The sequence below is a fragment of the Galeopterus variegatus genome, unplaced genomic scaffold (genome assembly GCF_000696425.1).
Source record: "Galeopterus variegatus unplaced genomic scaffold, G_variegatus-3.0.2 Scaffold2040, whole genome shotgun sequence".
Taxonomy (NCBI): domain Eukaryota; kingdom Metazoa; phylum Chordata; class Mammalia; order Dermoptera; family Cynocephalidae; genus Galeopterus; species Galeopterus variegatus.
Window position 1 is genome coordinate 25485 of NW_007728151.1, and position 10951 is coordinate 36435.

At 38.1% G+C, this 10951-nt stretch overlaps 1 protein-coding gene across 1 annotated transcript in view; it reads right to left on the reverse strand.

The window, feature by feature from the left end:
• Positions 1–10951, reverse strand: part of RBMS3 (RNA binding motif, single stranded interacting protein 3) — a gene marked incomplete at its 5' end in the record, with an annotated part of 267704 nt that overhangs the window by 792 nt on the left and 255961 nt on the right. The window lies entirely within an intron of this gene.

The window sequence follows — 10951 nt, forward strand, 5'->3', positions numbered from 1 at the left end:
AAATTCTGCCATTTTCACACAAATATATATTCAAGCCAGAGAGTCTGTTCACATTCAAAGTCAAGATTAGTAGATAAAGAATATCTTTCAATTTCAAAGCAATAAATATTACAAATGTACACAAAAATATACCCAGAGATGTAATACTCCCTATGAGTGTGGAACCTAGTTTTCATTTATTATTGAAACATAATTGATTATATATATATATTTGTGAGGTACAGAGTTGAATATCTATACCTGTGTATAATGTGTGATGATCAAACCAGGATAATTAGCATGTTCATCCTCAAAAAACGTAATCATTCCATGTGGATCCTGGTTTTCAATGCCTGGCTTATGTTATAGCTCTCCCACAGATTATCTGAGTAATTCTATCCCTGAAGAACTATCATGGGATGTATCACTAACTCAGTCAACAAAGATGCGATTCCCTACTATGTACCCAGGATAACTGGGTTGTGTGTTTTCTTGTAGTTTTTACCAAGTTTGTTCACATAAGACTCATTGGCCCAAGAAATAAGCAAGAGGGCAATGAAGTTTTTTTTGTTGTTGTTTTTTCCCTCTTCTCCTTGTCTTCTTCCTTCTTATTCTCCACAAGAAGACTTTAAGTTCTTAAGATCAGGGACTATATTTTACTTCAACTTTTTACTCTCCAGGAGTCTGGCAGAATGTTATGCACATAACAGGTGTTTACCTAGACAAATGTAATTTAATTGTACTCCACTTTGCTTAGCCCAGCTCAAACAATGTCTTCTGCTGCTCCCTTTCTATATTGCAGGCTAAGCTTCTCTTGAGTTGACCTTTTCTCTTAGCTCTTCTGCCCACAGACTTGAATTTTGTTAAATAATATCAGACTTGTGCTATAGGAAGAAGGGCCTTTAAACTATCTGTAGGTCACTATTAGATGAAGGCCTCTTCCCGTAGGGCATAGGAGGATGGCGAAAAGATTTGCTGTTTTCCAATGTCCAGTTGCTCAATTTAGTAAATAAGGCTCAGGGTTGCTGGGTTTAGTTGTATAGGTTGTTCACTGTACAAGTCACAAGGGGCTAAGTTCCAGCCACTCTCTGCTCCCCAAGCTGTTTTACTCTGGTTCAGGGCTGCATTTGTCCTGAGCAAATAAGTGGACCATATTCAAATTCACAAGAAAGCCACCAACAATGTTTTAAATTGTGTGATATTTAGCCTGAGATGGCCTAGAAAAATATACTTTTTCTAATATGCAAGAAAACCTCATATGAGCCAGCTGTGGCTATTAGAAACTTAATTAACTTGGTCCTCGAATCATGTAGGGAAAGTGACTAGTTGATAGACTGAACTTTTTACCAATAGTTTAAGTCTCTAGAAATACATCTCTTTTTTTCTGTGTTATATGAGAAAGTGAAATTTCTTATAAGAAGGAATGCAATTATAATTTTTGTAATTCAAACAATAATAAGGGAAATTTTATTAGAAATAGTCATGGGAACCATTGCCAAAATTTAGGTCTCTTTCTCTACTTTTGTAAACTATAGACTTAACTCCATTTATTTTTAAAATACTATCTTGTTATGAGAACAAAACTTTATTTTCTTGGTTTTGCATTTTTGTTTGTTTTCTGTGTTCTGTTTTTTATTTCCACTCCCATCTTCCACCCTGGTATTATTGTGTATTGGGCAGAAAATGCCTCAAACACCACAAATCTCTGTAACAGCTGCTCAATGAATGGTGTCTTACTCAATGGACTACAGTGAGTGACATAGAACATCCTCACTGCTCAGCTACTTGCTATTCACTGGTCTCAGAAGCAGAGATATTTATTAGCTGTGCTGGAGCTCCTTTAGGTTTTATAAACTTATACAGATGTTTCCAATAGCCCTGTCCCATAATTTGCTTGGTTCTTAAGGTGGCCTTATTACTACACAAAAACAGATGAGGAGAAATAAATGGTTGTTCTTTACATGTTCATGGTTGCTGGCTGATCAGAGTTTGAAGGAAAAAGGTGTTGGTATTTTTTTTTTCTTTTTCTTTTTGAATGGTGTTGCTATTTAATAGAATGGATTCATTCCTATCCACTTTCTCTGTCCTAGATGAAGTGTGATGGTGCACATTAACATACTGCTTATGGATTGCACTTTCATAAAAATAGAAGTGTTCTAAATTTTCATGGCTGTGACCATTAGCAACAAGAATGTTCTGAGTTGGATTGTGAAACTACTTTAGAAATAAAATTGGTTGCAATTTAAAAAGAGGAATTCATGTGAAAGAGATAATGAGCATGAAAACCATTTGCAAACTGTAAAGTGCAGTACACATAGAATGAAGTATTACTCACAAGCTTATAGGACATCAAGGACACATTAATTGCACATCGTTAATATACTGACAATGTATAGGAATGGGGTGTTCGGCAGTTCAGTTAGCCAGAATATAAAAAGAACTTGCAATACTGGGATTGAGATAAGGGACTTCTAAGGTCACAGTGCATGTTGCTAGACTAGGAGCTTGACTGATTTTAAGAACATAGAGTCATTTCAAATTTTTTAATCACAACCTCAAAAAAAAATTCCCCCCTCAAAAAAAGCAGAGGGAATAGACTGGAAAGTAGCAAACCATAATCTTGTAGAGCTGGGAAAAGTCTTAGAAGTTGTCTTATGATGCACTATTTCCCAAACTAATTACTGATAAACTAGCTTCAAGTGATGCTATGTAAAAACAGGAATTCTGTGGTTTAAATCTGGGGAAAAACTGCATACTACATCCCCACTATTGGATTACTCACAGACAAACTAAACATATGGTTAGGGCACCCACAAAGAAGAGCACAGTTATTTTTTAAATAAAATTGTTTTTGAAAGAATGTAATCTTTTATAGTATCAAAATAATCAACATGTAGAAAAATCAAAACTTTGTTAGACTTTTTAAATAACTTTATGTTTTTTTAAAAAAAATCTCTTGGGATTCTATAGGAGAAAGGCAACACACACACCCTAATCTCTCTGGAAGTAAATCATCGTATTTATCTGGCTCCTAGGAGGTTATGTCCATTAGTATTTTAATGGTTTTGAATAAAACTGCAATTAAGATAAACATTTCATTTAGTGTATTCCAATATAATTTGACTAGGAAGTGCTTCTCTCCCACCATATTCCAACTCCAGGGCATGATGGTAAATCCTTTCTCAGCACTAGAGACCTAATTTATACTCTTTGCAGAATTTTGATATAATCCTTGCACTTTAAAAAAGAGGAAAATGAAAGGTTGAGTGATAAGTAGGAAGTGACAAAGGTGAAATCTGAACTGAGGACTTCTGATTCTGCATATTAGAATTTTAACTTTGCTTGAAGATTATACTTTTCGTATCCTACTTATCTTTAAGGCTTCATATGCAGCACAAAGCAAAATAGATAACTTGGGTGGGAATTGGAATTTCCATAGAATTTCCAGAAGGAAACAAAGTTATCATTTCCTCTTCTGATAAGAGCCCAGAATCCCTTTTGCATTAACAGCCTCTTTTAACGATGGAAAAAAATGGATACATACAAAATGGAAAGTCCTGTGTTTTAGCTTGGAAAGTGGAATCTGGTATATTAATATATTTGCTGACGTATAGCCCCTTAATTTATAGGCACATCATTTATATTTTTAAAACTTTTCTCCTGTGATCTTCTCTTGTGATATCTGTAATTTACTTTCCACTATCTTTAGTACAGACATGGTGGTATTAAATGTACGTGTCACAGGCTAAGCTACTTTCCACGGGCACTCAGCTGCCCTAATCAGAATGGCTGCACAACAATGTGAATGTACTTAATGCTGCTGAAATGTACACTTAAAAATGATTAAAATGTAAATTTTATATTGTGTATATTTTACCACAATAAAAATTGACTACCTTAAAAAAGAAAAAAAAAAAAAAAAGATTTCTAATGAATGTGTGTTTAAGAAATGTCTCTGTATATGCTGTTGCATCCCTCAAACTTTTTCCAGTGATATGAGAAAGGCCAGAAGTTTATAGAAGTACTTTAAGCTATCCATAACTCAATTAGCATAATGACTGTTAGAAATGGGTTGCCTGATGAAAGTAGTGGTATGTTAATTATCATAATGATGCTGGAAATGAGCTGCTATTTGTGAAATCTGGAGTATTCAAGATAAGGTGGATTGACCAAATTATGTTAGATATTGTCCACTATACAAGAACAGAAAGGATATAATAAGAATGTGGAGAAACTTGTAGCCTCTAACTTTAGGATATTGCTTGACGCTTGATCTCAAAATGGGATTGTCATAGAGTAGATTTCTGGTGGCTCCTATATGAATAAATAGTCCTCCCTACCTCTGAAAAATCATCAAATCTAACCTGAATGAATTTTTCATATAAGGTATGGTCATACTTTAAAGAACAGAGCTGAGACTTTATCAAATGTAACAAACAAGTTGTATAAATCATTTTGTGCCTGATTTCTAATGAATGTGTGTTTAAGAAATGTCTCTGTATATGCTGTTGCATCCCTCAAACTTTTTCCAGTGATGGTTACCTGGGAAAACATTGGCATGACCCAAATGCTCAGCTTAGTTCCCAGTGTCTTCCTTGAATGTTTTTGAAGAATCTCACGTCTTACCATGACACAAATCAGCTTTCCTTGGCTGAAATTCATAAAAGCTCATACAGAGCCACAGTAATTACTTTCTTTTATAAGATTTCAGGAGTGATTGCCATGCACAAATTTATTTGATTTAGGATATTGTTTTTATTTCATTCAATAGTGTATTGTTGTTGTTTCTAGTCAAAAGCTCCTGGCACTTTGTATCATATGAAAGAGGAAGTTGAGAATAGAAGCAGGACCTGTTAAAATCTTCTCCAGGTTTAAAGAAATGCCCACAAGACAATGCAAGTTGTTTTCACATGTCACACTTTTGAAATGTTGCAGGGTGCTTACATCTCTGGCACTTTGCAGCAAAGAGAATGCCCCGTGGAACACCCTGTAACATACCTTCCTTGCATGAGTGCAAAAGCAAATTCCTTCACACAAGGAAAACTCATCAGCATTCTTATCACTATGAGGATATAGGGTGGGGAATTTTATTCCTTGATATTTCTTATCTTTGGAACACTCAGCATTGTCAACCGTAAGAATCCATGGCTCAAGGCATATCACCATTGCATAACCATAATTTTAAACACATTTAAACATTTAAAGTTCTATGCAGTCAGACTCAGACATCCTCAAATATCTCAGGGAATAAAGTTTCTTTGAATTGACTCATAAGAACAAATAAATTCCTTGTCTTTTTCCACAAATCAGGACCTCCTTGGCTTTTAACTCATCTGCCTCTGTTAGTGACATCAATAACTCCATTGTTTTGCTTGGAATTTTAAAGTCCTGTTTACCTTTTTCTTTTCCATCAGTCTACCTCCCATCCTACCTCCCTACATCCATTACAATAATAAGAGAATAATAATTTCCATTACTTCCAAATTCATTGTCTACTTCAGCTGGAAGAGCAGTCAGAGAACAAAGGAAATGCTGTCCGAGCACCTCAGTGTGGCACCTGATACTACAATCTGGGTCTAATCTGCCTTTTCACACTGTTCTAGTGCTCTGCTCCACTCCTCACAGAAACACTCTGAGCTCACTCCTGGACTTTGGTGAAGATGTTACTCCACCTGGAACATTGCTCTTTTGCCATTACCAGCTCCAGTTGCCATCACCTCCACCAAAGCTTACCCAGGCAGGAAAAAAGTTAAATGCATTCTCCTGTTACTATAGTACTTTTTAAGAGTCCTTTTCATTTTCTTTCTTGCCATATACATATCTTGTCTATGTGTAGCTCTATATCCCATCCTAGACTGTAAGCCCTTGAGAGCAGGGATACTGTCTCCTGCCACGGACACAGTACCTGGCATGAAGCTGGCCCTGGGTGTGGACGGGGATGGGGAGACTGTCGCAGGAATCCATGAGAGGCAGAGATGCTCTCTTTGGATCAGGCAGAGCACCCCCTTTCTCACCATATCATACAATGACCATGGAATGGTGCCTCACCCCTGGGTGGGAACAATTCTGAGAAGGAAGAAAGAACTTCATTGTGGGCTGACAAGTAGGGACAATTAAAGCTTATTTAATCAGGTTAAGAAGAGAAGAACGTTCTGCACAGTTGCAAGAAGGGGACAAGGTTGCATCCTGAAAACCACCCCTTGAAATAGATCCCTTTATACTCAGCCTTAATCGGTAATAAATCATTGATACGGAAATCAACCCATATCATTCCTTCTTCTAAAACCCTCCAAAGGTTTCCTACCTCACTTAGAATAAAACACAGTGTGATTACTTTTACAAAGAGCCAAGTATCCAAAGGCCAAATAAGATAAGCCTGATTGACATCTCCTACAACTCTCCCCTCTTGTCAATGACACCCCAGCATTAGGTCCCCCCTCAGGGTCTCTGAACTTCCTGTTTTCTTTGCTTAGGATGCTTTTGCTCCAAAACTCTACAAGAATAGCTTCTAATTGTCTTTCAGATCCCAGACCTATGTGAGAGGCCTTCTCTGATATCAAATTTTAGATACTTATTCACTTTCTATCAAAAGAATCTTTCTGAATAATCTGTTTTGCAATTCTGTTTCTTTTTTATTGTTTTCTTTCTTTTTTTTCCTTTTTTTTAAAGATGACTGGTAAGGGGATCTTAACCCTTGACTTGGTGTTGTCAGCACCACGCTCTCCCAAGTGAGCCACGGGCTGGCCCCTTATTGTTTTCTGATTGATCCACTGATTATGAATCTACTTGCAGTAGGAAGTAAATTCCAAGAGAGTGGGGGAGGCATCGGCCTCTTTCACCAGTCTTTCTCCAGCACCTGTGACAGCTCCTTGTCACATACAAGGTGCTCAATAAATAATTGTTGATTGGATGAATGAAAGCATCATTTTCATTTATCCAGATATCATATCCTTAAACTGTTAGCAGGAAGATTCTAGAATTATTCATTTTCTCATTATGCTTTAGAAAAACCAAAGCCAGTTTCAGCCATTCACTGAGCCTTGAGAGGTGTTTCTGGCAAACAGTATCAGTCAGGGTTTTCCAGAGAAACAGAATCAATTATAAGGAATTGTCTCCCAAGATCTACTATCAGCAAACTGGACACACAGTAGAGTCAGTGGTGTAGTTTCAGTTTGAGTCTGAAAGTCTGAGAACCAGGAAAGACGACAGTGTAAACTCCAGTCCTAGAACTGCAGGCTTGAGACCCAAGAAGAGCCAGGGTTTCGGTTTCAGTTTGAGTCCAAAGGCAGAAAAAGACTGATGTTTCAGCTCAAGCAGTCACGCAGGAGTTCCCTATTACTCATGGGAGGGCCACCCTTTCTGTTCTATNGCCTACTGATTCAAATGTTAATCTCATCCAAAAACACACTTATGGACTCACCCATAATTCTGTTTGACCAAATACAAGTCTATAGGCCCAGTCAAATTGACACATAAAATTAACTATCACAGGTCCACCCCTTGTCAACCTGTCACCCATACATATCTTCATAAACTATACTATCTCTAAGTAAAGACAGTAACAAGATCAAATTCCTTGTAACATGTCACTAACCCTAACCCTACAACAACTGAAAACATACTAACACCTTCCCCAGAAAAGGAGGTAAAGTCTTTGAGTGATGTTAACTCTTCTCCTTCATATATTATAATTTAAATACTATAATGTAAAATAAACAGCATTTAAATACTATGATATAGAGTCAATACATCCTATGTTACATGTTAATGGAATAAGAGAGGAAAGAAAACAAAGTGATTTGCTTAATATATATATATTCTATACAGGCCTTCAGCTGATTGGATGGAGGCCACCCACATTAAGGAGAGCAATCTGCTTTACTCAGCCTACTGATTCAAATGTTAATCTCATCCAAAAACACACTTATGGACTCACCCATAATTCTGTTTGACCAAATACAAGTCTATAGGCCCAGTCAAATTGACACATAAAATTAACTATCACAGGTCCACCCCTTGTCAACCTGTCACCCATACATATCTTCATAAACTATACTATCTCTAAGTAAAGACAGTAACAAGATCAAATTCCTTGTAACATGTCACTAACCCTAACCCTACAACAACTGAAAACATACTAACACCTTCCCCAGAAAAGGAGGTAAAGTCTTTGAGTGATGTTAACTCTTCTCCTTCATATATTATAATTTAAATACTATAATGTAAAATAAACAGCATTTAAATACTATGATATAGAGTCAATACATCCTATGTTACATGTTAATGGAATAAGAGAGGAAAGAAAACAAAGTGATTTGCTTAATATAATATATATTAACATATAAACATACACACACATATTCATAAATGAGTCAGAAGGAAATACTCATGACAAGTACTGTCTTTGTTTTTGTAACTGGTCATGTGGTTGTAGCTGGTATTTATAACTATTTTCATCCATTACCCATTCTGTATTCCTTTTGCCTTCAGCAAGTACCTCAGCTGGTCATAATTCTTTACCTAGTGGGGTGACCCAGATATTTATTCCTGAAGCATATGGGCCAATGAATTGAGTAGTCCTGCTTGGACTGGGCTCTTGTAGTTTTTTGTTGACTTTAATCATGGGACATGGCAATACTAAGAAAATTCCTAAGGAATCTCCTGTATTCCAGACATGTTCTTCCTTACCTCCATTGTAGAGTAGTAGTCCAATTTCCCCTTGGTATTCAGGTCCAGCCAGCAAAGTAACTCCCTTACTTGCCTGTTGATTCAGAAACATGAGGAGTCCAAAGTGGCCAGATGGCAGTTTTAACTTTCAGTTCAATGGAATCATAGTTGTGTCTCCTGGTAGGAGCATTCTTTCTTTTGGAACTAGGATCTCTAGGTCAGTAAAGCATAAAGCCATGGGAACAGGAAGGAAAAATTTTGCTACTGGGTCACTAAGGATAATAGTGAGTGGTACCACTCCCATTTCCAACCCTGATTCCTGGACCCATGAAAACTGGCTGTGAGAGAATTACCACCATATATTAGATGCTAATTTAGAGCATATACATCCTTTTGAAGAATGTTCACCCAGCCCTGTGTGGTACTGTCACCTAGTTAGCACTGTAACTGAGTCTTCAAAAGGCCACCCACCATTCTATCAAGCTAGCTGCTTCAGGATGATGGGGATCGTGGGAAGACCAGTGAATTCTATGAGCGTGAACCCACTGTCACGCATTATTTGCTGTGAAGTGCATGCCTCGATCAGAAGCAATGTTGTGTAGAATACCATGATGGTGATTAAGGTGTTCTATAAGTTTACAGATGCTAATTTTAGCAGAAACATTGCATGCAGGGAAGGTAATTCCATATCTAGAGTAAGTTTCTAGCCCAGTTAAAACAAAATACTGCCCCTTCCATGAAGGAAGTGGTCCAATGTAATCAACCTGACACCAAGTAGCTGTCTGATCACCCCAGAGAATGATGCCATATCTGTGATCTACTGCCCATTGACTGGGAACTCAGCAGTGGTCATAGCCAGGTTGGCCTTGGTGAATGGAAGTCCATATTGCTGATCTCACTCATAACCTCCAGCCCTGCCACCATGGCCACTTTGTTCGTGAGCCCATTTGGCAATAACAGGGGTGGCTGGGAAAAGACTGACTGGTATCCACAGAATGTATCATCTTATCCACTTGATTATCAACATTATCCTCTGTGAAGGTCACCCTATGATGGCCATTCACATGCGGTATAACTATCTTCAATTTTTTTGCCCATTCAGAGAGGTCTGTCTATGTACCTCTTCAGCAAACGTCTTTGTCACCAATTTTTCAACCACGTTCTCTTCAGGTTCCTGACCATCCAACCAAACCACTGGCCACAGTCCATGATTCAGTATATNTTCTCTTCAGGTTCCTGACCATCCAACCAAACCACTGGCCACAGTCCATGATTCAGTATATAATCACAATTCAGGCTATTTCTCACTCCAAGCAAAGTAAACATCTAGGTTCACTGATAGAAATTCTGCCCACTGGGAAAATTTCCCTTCACCACTGTCTTTCAGGGATGTCCCAGAAAGGGTCTACAGTGCCTCAGCTGTCCACTTTTGGTGGTGCCTGCAAATTGTGCAAAGCCCCTTGTTAACCAGACTCACATTTTCTCTTCCTCTGTCAGCTGACTGTAGGGAACTCCTTATGTGGTCATACGTACAGGCCGTGTGAGAGAAGGCAGTGTAGCAGGAGTAGAGACTGTGTACATTTGGGCCACTTCTACATATAATTTGCTTGTGCCTTCAGGGCCTGCTCGGGCCTGCTCACTTACATACAACTTTCATTTTATGATGGAGTGCTGCTATGCATGTCTATCGTTATGGTTTGGTGGGTCAGAAAAAAAACCCAGTTTATGATGGACATCTCAGGTCACATGATAACCTGGTGGCCTATGGTTAAGCATTCAGTCTTTACTAAGGCTCTGTAGCAAACCAAGACCTGTTTCTCAAAAGGAAAGTAGTTGTTCAGAGAGGATGGTAGTGTTTTGCTCCAAAATCCTAAGGCCTGCCTGCAATTCACAATAGGGGTTTATCAAAGGCTCCAAACATCATCCTTATCTGCCACTGACACTTCAAGCACCACTGCATCTGCTGGATCACATGGGCCAACACAAAGAGCACTGGACCTACTGTGGAGCCTTCTATTGTTCGGGGTCCCACTCAAAACAAGCAGCTTTTAATGTCACTCAGTAAATGGGCCAAAGTAAATTACTCAAATGAGAAATATGCTGCCTCTAAAATCCAAGATGCCCACTTTGTGTTTTGCCTTTTTTTTTTATTTTGATCATTGGAGGTGCCAGATGCAGCCAATTATCCTTCATCTCATCTTAGAAGGAATATCTCAACATATCCCATACCACTGGACCCCTAGAAACTTCACTGTGGTGAAAGCCCTTTGAATTTTTATTGTATCTATTTCCCACCCTCAGACAT